The sequence below is a fragment of the Salvelinus fontinalis genome, chromosome 19 (assembly GCF_029448725.1).
Source record: "Salvelinus fontinalis isolate EN_2023a chromosome 19, ASM2944872v1, whole genome shotgun sequence".
Classification (NCBI taxonomy): domain Eukaryota; kingdom Metazoa; phylum Chordata; class Actinopteri; order Salmoniformes; family Salmonidae; genus Salvelinus; species Salvelinus fontinalis.
This window is the reverse complement of record NC_074683.1, coordinates 4,626,231-4,641,542: the sequence shown is the minus strand read 5'-3', so window position 1 is coordinate 4,641,542 and position 15,312 is coordinate 4,626,231. Positions and strand designations below refer to the sequence as shown.

The 15,312-nt window shown below is 45.4% G+C and overlaps 1 protein-coding gene across 6 annotated transcripts in view; it reads right to left on the bottom strand.

Moving 5' to 3' along the window:
- Window positions 1–15,312, bottom strand: part of LOC129816207 (E3 ubiquitin-protein ligase Midline-1) — a 72,758-nt gene that overhangs the window by 22,152 nt on the left and 35,294 nt on the right. For 2 of the 6 annotated variants that reach the window (XM_055870442.1, XM_055870447.1), the window contains exon 1: window positions 3,967–4,241. The exons of 3 other annotated variants lie outside the window; for them this stretch is intronic. The gene's annotated coding sequence lies outside the window, so the exon portion shown is untranslated. Of the gene's footprint in view, window positions 1–3,966; window positions 4,242–15,312 lie in introns of those variants that run through there. One more of the 6 variants, XM_055870448.1, reaches the window with a different exon arrangement.

The following is a 15,312-nucleotide window of genomic DNA, read 5'->3' as shown; positions in this document are numbered from 1 at the left end:
TTCAGGGAAACTCTGAATTTGGATATTAGGCCTAATAACTACATTGAAATGTTATTTAAACTAGAGTCACCCTTGGACAAATATTACCTTTTGGGCTCCTGCGTAGCTAAGCTGTCTAAGGCATTGCATCTCAGTGCTTGAGGTATCACTACAGACACCCTGGTTCGAATCCAGGCTGTATCACATCCGGCCGTGTTTGGGAGTCCCATAGGGCGGCGCACAATTGGCCCAGCGTCGTCCGTGTTTGGCCGGGGTAGGCTCCCATCGTAAATAAGAATTTGTTCTTAACTAACTTGCCTAGTTAAATAAAGTTTACGTTTAAAAAGAAACAAGATATGTGCTCTCATTCTCATTTTTGTGGACGATTCTTTTTCTCTCCAATTCAAGTACCTTTTAATTGGCTATGCCAGACTCTTTTATCATCTCTAATGATGGCCGCAATCCATATATTTATTATTAGAGAGAGAGAGAGAGAACTTGCTCTTTTCCCCTTTTTTTCCTGGGGCAGATACCTAACATCATTATCTGTAATCCTGCCTTCACAGCGTATCTGTGACCAATGTGTGGCCTGGTGCTGCACCCAAAAGCAGCCGTCTCAATGGAGCGGCCCAACAGCCCACTCTGTCTGCCTAATGGGATTTACAGCTGTGGCGAGAGGCAGATGATTAGACAAAACCTCTAATCTCCAAAATCTGCACCCGTACACATCACTGTGATTATCAGCAGGGGCCTCATCCTGACCCACATTCACCAAAAACATGGGAATTTACTGCTTTCATATATTAGAAAACAAACGAGGAAGCACAGTGGTGTGCTGTGCTATCTGAGTGGATGATAGAAATTAACATTTGTTTTACTTCATGGGTACTCCACCTGTCAAATAGGATTATGTTGAAAAGGCAAACCAGCTTTATTCAGGGGTTTGCATTATACTGCGTTTCTACTATTGTGGCGAAGCTAATGCACAACCAATTGACTATGGATTTGTACTGCATGTATGGAATTATAATGATGAGCATGTGACCTGTTGTAAATTTCGACAATCATTTCAGTATATTTAATATTTTGATTTATTAGCATTCTCATTAGCCGACGTCAATGGCGACAGCTAGTCTTACTGGGATCCGACACATAACAGAAAATACATTACAGCCAAAAGACTAGAATTGACATACATTTAAAAACATGAACATGTAGTTTATGTGCATCTCTCAGTTACATATACATATACATGTCATTACATACACACAACAAGTAGGTCACATGGGGGAGAGGCGTTGCTTTGTTTGTTTTTAAAACCAGGTTTACTGTTCACTTGCACTATATAAGATGGGAGTTCCATGCACTCATGGCTCTGTATAATACTGTACGTTTCTTTGAATTTGTTCTGGACCTGGGGACTGTGAAAAGACCCCTGGTGGCATGTCTGGTAGGGTAAGTGTGTGTGTCAGTGCTGTGTTTAAGTTGACTATGCAAACAATTTCGTATTTCCAACATATTAATGTTTCTTATAACAACAAGATGTAATGCAGTCAGTCTTTCCTCAACTTTTAGCCAAGAAAAACTGGCATGCATAGCATTAATATTATCCCTTTGATTATAATAAAGTGCAAGACGTGCCGCTCTGTTCTGGGCCAGCTGCAGCTTAACTAGGTCTTTCTTTGCAGCACTTGACCATATGACTGGACAATAATCAAGATAAGATACAACTAGAGCCTGCAGGACTTGCTATATTGATTTTGACAGTACAGTAGGTGTTTCATTTGTTAAGTTGATGTTCTGTTGAGGGATATTGATTACAAATGTGTGCCAATAAACAGTGGCCTAGAGTAAGGGGTGTACATGTGAACAGACAATAATACAGTTATGAAATGCAACCATCTAAAAAAAATACACTGCAAAGTTGTTGTTTTTTGCAGCTGAGAGTCCAATCTGATTTGAGCAAAGATTAGAAACTGGAAACGGAGGCCACTAGTTAGATTGATACATTGCCAGTTAGCCTTTAGCCAGCCAAGCAGTCAAAGAGCTTTAGAACAGAGGGTTTGTGAACTAGGCCAGCTGCTGGCAGGGCCAGTCTTTCTGTAGGTCATCCTGGTCAGTAATCAGAACAGCCAAACTCTCCCATTTCCTCCCTGCTGCTTGGCAGGTGGCATCAGCAGGAAAATGTTGTTTTCTTTCCATAACCACATGAACTTTCACTGAATCCCCCTAAGACTGTTGCTTTCCCAGCAAAGCCCTAGACCAGCATAGATGTCATGATAACAGAATTGGTCGCAGTTGGATTACAGTAATCTCAAATTCCAGTCGTTTTAATTAAAACATGATCAATCAAAACATCTTTCGTCCCTTGATCCCCAATAACTCAGTGGATTAAATTGAGGGTTTATGAATATCTCAAGAAGATTATGCGTCATTGAAATTACTCGAAAATGTATGGGTTAACTTCAAGAGATATATTTTCATTCTTATGAAATGTACTGTTTACATAGCTGCGTTGTGATTTCAGATCACCACATAGAAATTGATGGACAACTCAACCCACTGAAAAACAGGTTAAAGGGGGACATCTTGTGGCTGACATAGAAACTGCCTGACACTGCCGATCCCTGACATAATTGAATATTTGGTTATGCTGATGATAAGTTATGAGCTATGCATACACAGACTTCTGAAATACTTTCTAGAGTAGCGTCAAACAAAAAGTTACTGTTGTAGACTCCCAAACAAACACACTATCCCGACTGTATCGTTGCTTCTTTACCTATTTCAACACCTACATTCCAAAGACTGAATCTCAACAAATGATTCACTGACTGACACATTCCCTGATACCTCTAGTGGCCAGCCCACAAGGTTTCCATGGTGATACATTATTTACCACACAAGTGATCAAAGAGCGACTACAGAGAAAGTCAGGCATTCTTCAGCTCTACTGGGAAACAATGAGTTACTAATTAATAAGGAAAACCCCAGGCTCCAACAGCAAAGTCTAAATGTAACACTTAGAAAATAAGACGTTCAAAAGGATGACTTGCCCACAGATAAGCTCTGTTGTAAAACTACAGGCAAGCTTCTGTCACAATATTACACATAATGCTTGAGAGTTAAAGAGGTAACCCAGATCGCGAAACACTGCTATCTTTCACTTGTCTTACTTTCACTTGTCTTATCTTATCTTATCTGAGGTGTATTACATTTGGTGGGACATCAGGAGATGTGTTTTGTCTTCATAAGGACATATTTCCAAACCCCTGGTAGCACTAGTATAACCCCCAGACTGTGTAACAAACTCAAGGTCTTTATTGGCAATACACTGGTGAAAAATAGCACCTTCACTTAACAAAAACAGCTTTAATTGACATTTGTGAGAAAATAACATTCTAAACTGGTCACATTCTAGAAGCTGAAGAACAATAAAGGCATTTCAACTGCATTCTGCAAACAGCCTGCTTGATTCAAATAAAGATGGATTACTTCTTGCACCGGTCTCATAAACAATGTTTTCATGGCGATCAACGTGTAAACCTTGGCATGATGTCAGCACTGAAATTGGCATACCAGCTTTTCTAATCACAAAATGAGGTGACATCCAAAGAATGCTGATTACAGACAACACATTGCACATAATCACACCATTGATGTGTTGTTGTATTCTTTCCTTTCACATTCACATGGCCTCTCCACCGCTGTGATATTCTACACTCTGTAACGTCACTTTGATAATTCATCTGTCGTCAAACATAATGGCATTTCTGAGTGCAATGCAGCAGTGACATCAGCTTTTGAACTGTACCCTGCCTCGAGTCTCAGAAACTTGTTCTGTCGACACACTGATACCAAGCACTTACTGCACACGCACACACACAGGCACACACAGGCACACACACACACACACACAGAGAGAAAAACCACTTGCTTGAAGGAAAATAAGCAACCCCAAAGTAAGCAGTAACCTCTTTTTTTTACCTGCCACATGGCTAAAGTCCCATCATCCACAAACAGGGGGAAAAGAAGAGAGGTCTCACAGTTGACAAGTCTGGTAATACTGTACTAGGCCAATCCACTGTAGCAATCTGGACAAACTAGCTCACCCCTACGCTTAAGCGTTTACCTCCAGTACCAGTATATTGGCTCTGATTTAAGTTTCTGGTCCTCTAACCCTGTCCTCTCAGCCTATTGAGAAGAGGCAGGAGGGTTGAAGCTGTCCTCCCTTTCTCTCTGTTCTACTGAGTACTGTATTTGGCCCATGTGGGCTACAAACTGTTGCCCTAACCAATCACACAGAGGGGGAGGGACCTCTGAGAGAGGGGGGGTCTGTTCAGGGATTGTGAGCGGAGAAGCATTGCCATCTAATGCTCTGTTAAGACAGTATATCCAAATGGCACATATGGTATTACTGTACTATAGCATGTTTATAATCCAATAACCATAAATCATAATTTATGTGTGTTAAGTGACTTGCCGTTGATGTAACACCACAACAGGTATAACAACGTTATTAATGCAGTATATCACAATGATTTTTGTTATGCGCCACAACATACCAATGTTGATCTAATTGATGAAAAACACATCTGTAACAATATGAGGTGGTGGGTCTCATCCCAGTCCCCGGGAAACTCAACACAGACCAGAGTCATATAGCCAAGCAAAACAGTCAATGATGTCACCATGCATGCACTGTAAAATGATGCATTCATATTACAGTAGACCTACTGTAATGTAAATACGGTATCAAAGCAAGTACTGAGTAATGACACACAGTACAATACGTTAAAATTGACTGTATTATACTGTAAAAAAAAGTTCATTATACTGTAATCGGAATTAATTAATTAATGGATGAATGAATTACATTTATTGAGGGGAGGGGGTTTGTATTTCACAGTATTTTACTGTAATTACAGGGGATTGGTGCAAGCAGGTTGGCTGCTAGGTAAAGTGTTTACACGTTACAATATACTGTATTGATGAATATTTGTTGTTTGATATCACTTGCACTTCTAGAAGCTTTAACAAAGGCTACCCGAACTGGTAGCGACGATAGGGCAAAATGCTCAACAATTTAAGGTTTGAAGGTCATGAACAGTCAAAATCATGTTTTTTTTATGACATTGGATCAAAGTAAGATGACCAAAGTATGAAAAATGACTGTTGCTTTTACATTGATAAAGTTTGATCATAAAGTTACTGGCTCTCTCCCCCATGTCAAACACTTGGATTCAGGAGGCAGGGTTTATTAAGGCAGTTAGGGTGACCTCACCCTAACTCTCATTTTAGTACACCAATGGTAACATGATATTCTCCTACCTAATTTCAATAAGTACCGCCTTGTCAGCAAATATATTTAAAAGTGTGCATTATTCATCTATGACAAAGATACTTATATGTTTCCCCTTTCATCTGTGTCTGGTGTTAGCTAGCTACTGGCTAGCTAGGTCATCATACGCTCCAAAGAGTTTTTTACTGTTGATAATACCCCAAATTACCATATAATTTACATTGTTACGTTACAGATTGTATTATACTTCCACAGAATTAGACTACTGACATAACAGGTCAGCAACACCCGCAGTGGAAAAAAACGAATGACTTCCATAGTCATATTGGCTATATTGTTACCCATTCGCTTCTTTATGAAAACTGTGTTTATTGTCACAACAGCATCTTTTCAGCATTCTCAATGGAAACATGATCATAATGCTGACCTGACAAAAAAGCAGAACACTGGGATGTTTTATCTTGACTTCTATCAAACTTGACCAGTAAGTTTCTCGCACTGAGCACACGCTCCATCTTGCCCGGTAAACACTTTGACTGTCACGGCCGTTGAAAGAAGTGGACCAAAGTGCAGCGTCGTGAGCGTACATATTCCTTTTATTAGAATGTCGCCAACAAAACAAGAAACGAAAGAAACAACCGTGAAGCTTACAGGGCTATAGTGCCACTAACAAAGTTAACTACCCACACTGAAAGAAGGGAAAAAGGGCTACCTAAATATGATTCCCAATCAGAGACAACGATAGACAGCTGTCCCTGATTGAGAACCATACCAGGCCAAAACATAGAAATAAAGAAACATAGAAAACAAAACATAGAATGCCCACCCCACATCACACCCTGACCTAACCAAATAGATAAATAAAATGGCTCTCTAAGGTCAGGGCGTGACAGTACACCCCCCCCTCCAAAGGTACAGACTCCGGCCGCAAAACCTGAACCTATAGGGGAGGGTCTGGGTTGGCATCTATCCGCGGTGGCGGCTCTGGTGCGGGACGTAAACCCCGCTCCACCTCTGGCTCACCCCACTTTGGTGGCGCCTCTGGTGCGGAGACCCACGTCGCCGACCCCGGACTGGGGACCCTCGTTGCGGGCCCCGGACTGGGAACCCTCGTTGCGGGCCCCGGACTGGGAACCCTCGTTGCGGGCCCCGGACTGGGAACCCTTGATGGCGGCTCCGGACTGGAGGCCGTCGCTGGAGACTCCGGACTGGGAACCCTCGTTGCGGGCCCCGGACTGGGAACCCTCGATGGCGGCTCCGGACTGGAGGCCGTCGCTGGAGACTCCGGACTGGGAACCCTCGTTGCGGGCTTCGTGCCATGACTTCTCACTGGAGGCTTCGTGCCATGGATCATCACTGGAGGCTTCGTGCCATGGATCATCACTGGAGGCTTCGTGCCATGGATCATCACTGGAGGCTTCTTGCCATGGATAATCACTGGAGGCTTCTTGCCATGGATCATCACTGGAGGCTTCGTGCCATGGATCATCACTGGAGGCTTCGTGCCATGGATCATCACTGGAGGCTTCTTGCCATGGATCATCACTGGAGGCTTCTTGCCATGGATCATAACTGGAAGCTTTGTGCCATGGATCATCACTTGAGGCTTCTGGCCATGGATCATCACTGGAGGCTTCGTGCCATGGATCATCACTGGAGGCTTCTTGCCATGGATCATCACTGGAGGCTTTGTGCCATGGATCATCCCTGGAGGGTCCTTGCCATGGATCATCACTGGAGTGAGGAGACGTATGGGCAGTCTGGTACATGGAGCTGCCACAGGGCTCACCAGGCTGGGAAGACATACAGGAGACCTGGTTCTGGCAGCAGGCACAGGACTCACCAGGCTGGGGAGACATACCGGAGGCTTGGTTCTTGGGGGAGGCACCGGATACACTGGGCCATGGAGGCGCACTGGAGGTCTCGAGCGTAGAGCCTGCACAACCCGTCCTGGCTGGATGTTTATCTTCGCCCTGCACATGCTGGCCGCTGGCACAGGACGCACTGGGCTGTGCAGATGTTACTACCCTGGAGACACCATGCGCAGAGCCGGCGCAGGATATCCTGGGCCGAAGAGACGCACTGGAGACCAGGCGTGCTGAGCCGACACCATCCGTCCTGGCTGGATGCTCACCCTAGCCTGGCAGATGCAGGGAGCTGGGATGTAGTGCACCGGGCTGTGAACGCGCACTGGAGACACCGTGCACTCCACCGCATAACACGGTGCCTGACCAGTACCACGGTTCTCCCCACGGTAAGCACGAGGAGTTGGCTCAGGTCTCCAACTTGATTCAGCCAATCTCCTCATGTGCCCCCCCCCCCCCCCCCCCCCCACCAAATATTTTTTTTTTGGGCTGCCTCTCGGGCTTCCGTGCTAGCCGTGTGCCCTCGTAACGCTGGGCCCCTTTACTCGCTGCCTCCGCCTTCCTCGATGCTTCCACCTGCTCCCACGGCAGGCGATCCTTTCCGGCCAGGATGTCCTCCCATGTCCAGGCCTCCTGAAAGCGCTGCTCCCCCTTACCTCGCTGCTTGGTCCGTTTGTGGTGGGTAGTTCTGTCACGGCCATTGAAAGAAGTGGACCAAAGTGCAGCGTGGTGAGCGTACATATTCCTTTTATTAGAACGTCGCCAACAGAACAAGAAACGAAAGAAACGACCGTGAAGCTTATAGGGCTATAGTGCCACTAACAAAGTTAACTACCCACACTGAAAGGAAGGAAAAAGGGCTACCTAAGTATGATTCCCAATCAGAGACAACGATAGACAGCTGTCCCTGATTGAGAACAATACCCGGCCAAAACATAGAAATAAAGAAACATAGAAAACAAAACATAGAATGCCCACCCCACATCACACCCTGACCTAACCAAATAGAGAAATAAAACGGCTCTCTAAGGTCAGGGCGTGACATTTATTGGACATTGAAACATGGAAATAGAGGAATGTGTTTGTGGTGAAACAGTTGACTGAGACCGTGTTGATAGTCTCAGTTTGTTGGCACCAGTTGCACCGCTCTGTGGTCATGTGGGGAAAAAAATTCCTCTCCTAACATCTGCAGTAACCAGGCAAGTTTGGCAGCCGCCTGTTGATGCCATCAAATCGTATAACATCTGATCATTGAACTTCCGCACTCAACAACCCGGTCGCATTCCGCTTCGCTCCACAGGTAGTATCACATTTTTCATTTCATTTCATTACAGTACAACGGTTTGATTTGTTTGATCGTAGCTAGCTACATAGCTAGCTACATAGCCGTCTTTGTATCAAAGATAATTGTGTAGTCTAGAGCGATTTTCTAGGTTAGCTAGCCAGCTATTGTCGTTCTTTTAACGCAACGTAACGTAATCAACACTGCTAGCTAGCCAGCTAGCCACCGAATAGCAGCACTGTAGCAGCACTGTAGAAACTATTACACTCAACGGAACGACTTGATTAGTGTAGTGTCAACACCGCAGCCACTGCCAGCTAGCCTACAAAGTCACCAACGCAGCCACTGCCAGCTAGCCTACTTCAGCAGTACTGTATCATTTTAATCATTTCAGTCAATAAGATTCTTGCTACGTAAGCTTAACTTTCTGAACATTCGAGACGTGTAGTCCACTTGTCATTCCAATCTCCTTTGCATTAGCGTAGCCTCTTCTGTAGCCTGTCAACTATGTGTCTGTCTATCCCTGTTCTCTCCTCTCTGCACAGACCATACAAACGCTTCACACCGCGTGGCCGCGGCCACCCTAATCTGGTGGTCCCAGCGCGCACGACCCAGGTCTCCGGTAGCCTCTGGAACTGCCGATCTGCGGCCAACAAGGCAGAGTTCATCTCAGCCTATGCCTCCCTCCAGTCCCTCGACTTCTTGGCACTGACGGAAACATGGATCACCACAGATAACACTGCTACTCCTACTGCTCTCTCTTCGTCCGCCCACGTGTTCTCGCACACCCCGAGAGCAGCTGGTCAGCGGGGTGGTGGCACCGGGATCCTCATCTCTCCCAAGTGGTCATTCTCTCTTTCTCCCCTTACCCATCTGTCTATCGCCTCCTTTGAATTCCATGCTGTCACAGTTACCAGCCCTTTCAAGCTTAACATCCTTATCATTTATCGCCCTCCAGGTTCCCTCGGAGAGTTCATCAATGAGCTTGATGCCTTGATAAGCTCCTTTCCTGAGGACGGCTCACCTCTCACAGTTCTGGGCGACTTTAACCTCCCCACGTCTACCTTTGACTCATTCCTCTCTGCCTCCTTCTTTCCACTCCTCTCCTCTTTTGATCTCACCCTCTCACCTTCCCCCCCTACTCACAAGGCAGGCAATACGCTTGACCTCATCTTTACTAGATGCTGTTCTTCCACTAACCACATTGCAACTCCCCTCCAAGTCTCCGACCACTACCTTGTATCCTTTTCCCTCTCGCTCTCATCCAACACTTCCCACACTGCCCCTACTCGGATGGTATCGCGCCGTCCCAACCTTCGCTCTCTCTCCCCCGCTACTCTCTCCTCTTCCATCCTATCATCTCTCCCCTCTGCTCAAACCTTCTCCAACCTATCTCCTGATTCTGCCTCCTCAACCCTCCTCTCCTCCCTTTCTGCATCCTTTGACTCTCTATGTCCCCTATCCTCCAGGCCGGCTCGGTCCTCCCCTCCCGCTCCATGGCTCGACGACTCATTGCGAGCTCACAGAACAGGGCTCCGGGCAGCCGAGCGGAAATGGAGGAAAACTCGCCTCCCTGCGGACCTGGCATCCTTTCACTCCCTCCTCTCTACATTTTCCTCTTCTGTCTTTGCTGCTAAAGCCACTTTCTACCACTCTAAATTCCAAGCATCTGCCTCTAACCCTAGGAAGCTCTTTGCCACCTTCTCCTCCCTCCTGAATCCTCCCCCCCCCCCCCCCCCCTCCTCCCTCTCTGCAGATCAACCATTTTGAAAAGAAGGTCGACGACATCCGATCCTCGTTTGCTAAGTCAAACGACACCGCTGGTTCGGCTCACACTGCCCTACCCTGTGCTCTGACCTCTTTCTCCCCTCTCTCTCCAGATGAAATCTCGCGTCTTGTGACGGCCGGCCGCCCAACAACCTGCCCGCTTGACCCTATCCCCTCCTCTCTTCTCCAGACCATTTCCGGAGACCTTCTCCCTTACCTCACCTCGCTCATCAACTCATCCCTGACCGCTGGCTACGTCCCTTCCGTCTTCAAGAGAGCGAGAGTTGCACCCCTTCTGAAAAAACCTACACTCGATCCCTCCGATGTCAACAACTACAGACCAGTATCCCTTCTTTCTTTTCTCTCCAAAACTCTTGAACGTGCCGTCCTTGGCCAGCTCTCCTGCTATCTCTCTCAGAATGACCTTCTTGATCCAAATCAGTCAGGTTTCAAGACTAGTCATTCAACTGAGACTGCTCTTCTCTGTATCACGGAGGCGCTCCGCACTGCTAAAGCTAACTCTCTCTCCTCTGCTCTCATCCTTCTAGACCTATCGGCTGCCTTCGACACTGTGAACCATCAGATCCTCCTCTCCACCCTCTCCGAGTTGGGCATCTCCGGCGCGGCCCACGCTTGGATTGCGTCCTACCTGACAAGTCGCTCCTACCAGGTGGCGTGGCGAGAATCTGTCTCCTCACCACGTGCTCTCACCACTGGTGTCCCCCAGGGCTCTGTCCTAGGCCCTCTCCTATTCTCGCTATACACCAAGTCACTTGGCTCTGTCATAACCTCACATGGTCTCTCCTATCATTGCTATGCAGACGACACACAATTAATCTTCTCCTTTCCCCCTTCTGATGACCAGGTGGCGAATCGCATCTCTGCATGTCTGGCAGACATATCAGTGTGGATGACGGATCACCACCTCAAGCTGAACCTCGGCAAGACGGAGCTGCTCTTCCTCCCGGGGAAGGACTGCCCGTTCCATGATCTCGCCATCACGGTTGACAACTCCATTGTGTCCTCCTCCCAGAGCGCTAAGAACCTTGGCGTGATCCTGGACAACACCCTGTCGTTCTCAACTAACATCAAGGCGGTGGCCCGTTCCTGTAGGTTCATGCTCTACAACATCCGCAGAGTACGACCCTGCCTCACACAGGAAGCGGCGCAGGTCCTAATCCAGGCACTTGTCATCTCCCGTCTGGATTACTGCAACTCGCTGTTGGCTGGGCTCCCTGCCTGTGCCATTAAACCCCTACAACTCATCCAGAACGCCGCAGCCCGTCTGGTGTTCAACCTTCCCAAGTTCTCTCACGTCACCCCGCTCCTCCACTCTCTCCACTGGCTTCCAGTTGAAGCTCGCATCCGCTACAAGACCATGGTGCTTGCCTACGGAGCTGTGAGGGGAACGGCACCTCAGTACCTCCAGGCTCTGATCAGGCCCTACACCCAAACAAGGGCACTGCGTTCATCCACCTCTGGCCTTCTCGCCTCCCTACCACTGAGGAAGTACAGTTCCCGCTCAGCCCAGTCAAAACTGTTCGCTGCTCTGGCCCCCCAATGGTGGAACAAACTCCCTCACGACGCCAGGACAGCGGAGTCAATCACCACCTTCCGGAGACACCTGAAACCCCACCTCTTTAAGGAATACCTGGGATAGGATAAAGTAATCCTTCTGACCCCCCCCCTCCTTAAAAGATTTAGATGCACTGTTGTAAAGTGGCTGTTCCACTGGATGTCATAAGGTGAATGCACCAATTTGTAAGTCGCTCTGGATAAGAGCGTCTGCTAAATGACTTAAATGTAAATGTAAATGATCAATGCAAAACCTTGGCTTCCATCACACCTCCATAGCTAAAGGTTAAGGTATATACCGTAGCTCAGCTCACATGTTCCACTACCTGGAATGACCTTTAATCAATGACCTCATGGGATCACTATGACTATTGATATCTCATAATAAACCCTGTGTTAGTTTACCGTGCTAAGGCTCCAGCACAGCATGCTGGCTACAGAACTCAGGCGGAAATCGATTTAGATTGGTAATTACCCAGAGCCAGACCCCTGCCATGACAAAGCTCATATTTTCTTTTTCACCACTGAAGAGACATCCAGTTCTTCTTGGGTTGAGCAAAGATTGAGCAATGAATAACAATATCTCAGTAACCAATTACACTAGAGCAACTGGGCTTACCGTGATGAAATAGTGTGGTTTAAATGTGGTACAAAACCACAGTAGTGTGCACAGTCTATTTTGACAACTAATCAAAACAGAATCCTCTGAGATGAGAAGTGTGTGTGAGTGGCCAGTGCACACTGCATAACGTCTGTCATGGAAATCTGCTCCAGTATGACGTTGATGGCCTACAGTAAATACAATTGCTGCCATTGTTCCTTCTACATCCTAATCAACATTGGCATATCAGTCCCTCAGAGGGCTGCCACAAAACAACGTTGTACAGTTGCCCTATCTTAATTTGAGCCAGTTTGCTACAGCAGGAAAGTATTATTGCAGGAACAGAAAATGTGAATTGTTATGTTGATTTCTAATTATTGTTCTTTTTTTGTAGGGGTTGAGCCATTTTTTGTTAGGTCAAATCAAGTCAGAATTTTTTTTGGGGAAAAGGACAAACTTCAGAAGCCTTTTTAAATCATGAATACACTAGAAGCTTGATCCTACATCTGTAGGACACATTTCCAGCCCTGTGTATTCACTGTATTGTATTGGACACTGGCCAATAGCTGTGTACAAATACTGCCACTATCAATCAATAGTGACCTCTACTTTCCTGATGGATTTAAGGCCAGACACCACACCCTAATCGGGTACCCCACCCCCCACCCCCCTTAGCTGGCAATGGTTTATTGTGATGTGATTAAGAGGTCACTAAATATAATCTATTTTGGTATTAAAATGTTTGATAAATATTTTTTTTTAATATGCAAATGAGGCGCTATCAATTAAATATACAAATGTAAATATGTATGTTTAATGTATTTTTGGCACATTATTCAGAAGAAAATGTTATCTAGAATAAAAATTGTACAACACATCAACAATTCATTTTGTAAGAGTCTGGAAAACATACTTTATCTAAGAGTAACCACACAAAAGTTGATGAACGTAGATGCTTCTGGAGCTGAGAGAAAATGTGTTGGTGTGTTGGAAGAATCTAACTTTTGGGAAATGGCAGTTAAAGACAAGTACACTACATTTAGACTACTAAACGCCAAACGCCTATTTAGACCCAATCACCATCTCTTCAAAGAAAATTACTACACATATTCCAGTTTGTAATGTCCCCTATGAAATGGGCTTTTAAATTGTGTGGGATTCAATGTTTAAATTGTGTGGGATTCAATGTAGTGAGCTTTGATATTATGGATATTTAAATATATATACATTGCATTCGGAATGTATTGAGGCCCCTTGACTTTTTCCACATTTTGTACGCTACAGCCTTATTCTAAAATCCAATTAAAAATAGTTTCAGGAAACTAGGCTTATGTCGCGGCTCATTACTTCACAGGAGACCTGTTTGAACGTAAACTTGTTTTTTTTATCAAAATGTGTTTTTTGGCCGAAATGCCTTCTCGAACATGTGAATTTGCCATCTGTAAAGACGAATAACATTGTTAAATTACGAGCCTAGTTGGTTTAGCCAAAGAAAAGACAGCAACCTTCCCTCTAGCCATGATTGGATGAGATAATGAGTGGGCTGGACATGCCGAGAGATGAGTTTGGATTGGTCTGCCATGTGGCACGCTTCTGTCTATTTGAACTGGTCAGTATGTGTAGGTAATCCTGTCTAACGCTTCTTTTTTTAAATGTATCGCGTTTTAAAATTGCATATGTGTTGCTCCCCAATTTCTGGAGGACCGAGTTTTGAAATCAGTGGAATTCGAGTATGATAGCTATAGGAGATGGAGAAAACACCTTTCTCAGGATTACATCTTCAAACTAAGGGCAACCATTGCATCTGACAGGAGACGCGTCCATCCATGAATGATGTATACAGGTAAGATAGTCTAGCTAGCTACATTTTCAGATATTACACGTTTCAAAATTTTGAGAGAAAGGGCCATTTGCTTGGCTAGCTATAGCCTAATGTTAGCTATCTATTATTTGTCTATCAGAGCCATTTGCTTAGCTAGCTATAGCCTAATGTTAGCTAGCTAACATTGAACCTTTTTGGTTTGGTTTATTTACCTGCAGATTCATGCAGGGTAGTAACGTCATGAGTTGCGATTATGGTTCATTGTTTACCTAGCTAGCTACATGTTGTACCAAAAGACTCCATTATCCAAGTAACCATTTTGGTGCGTTCTTAAATTCAGTCTGGCCATATACTCCGATATCATAGCACTCTCATCTGTTTGTGCCAGAGCGCAGAATAACTGCTGAATTTACGAACGCTCAACACCCATTGAAGATGGTCGGTGTCAGTAAACGTCAGCAAGAAAGAGTAATTCAATTGTTGCCAGCAGCACAGTTAGTCACCAATGCTCTGGATAACATGAAACCAGCCTTACCAGCTCTGCTATAGCGAGAAAAATGGTCAGAGTGGGATGTTCTCTCATTATGTGAATGGAAGTAGCTAGCAAGCTAGCCAATGTCAGCCAGTTAGCTTGGGTGCTTGACTGCCGTTGTGAGGTTCAGAGTGTTGGGTGTGCGCTCTGAACTCTCAATCTGACAGCACAGTTGTAGTTACCAACGCTCTGGATTACATAACAGCCTAACCAGCTCTGCTAGGGCGAGTAATGTTCAGTGAGCTGTTCTGTTATTTCTGTCTGGAAGTAGCGATCAAGTTAGTTTGGGTGTTTGACTTTTGTTGTTAGTACAGAACGCTTGGATCAACCCTTAAAGAGATGGGTGGGGCTAAAGCTTAAGAGGGTGTGAACGATGCTGAATGGGTCAAATTTTGTTACATAAGCACGATTTGAGCCGGTCGGTCACAAATAGTTTTTTCCCCCTCATCAATCTGCACACAATACCCCGTAAAAAAAAGCAAAAACAGGTTTTGCTAATTTCTTAAAAATAAAAACTGAAATATGACATTTACAAAAGTATTCAGACCCTTTACTGAGTACTTTGTTGAAGCACCTTTGGCAGAGAT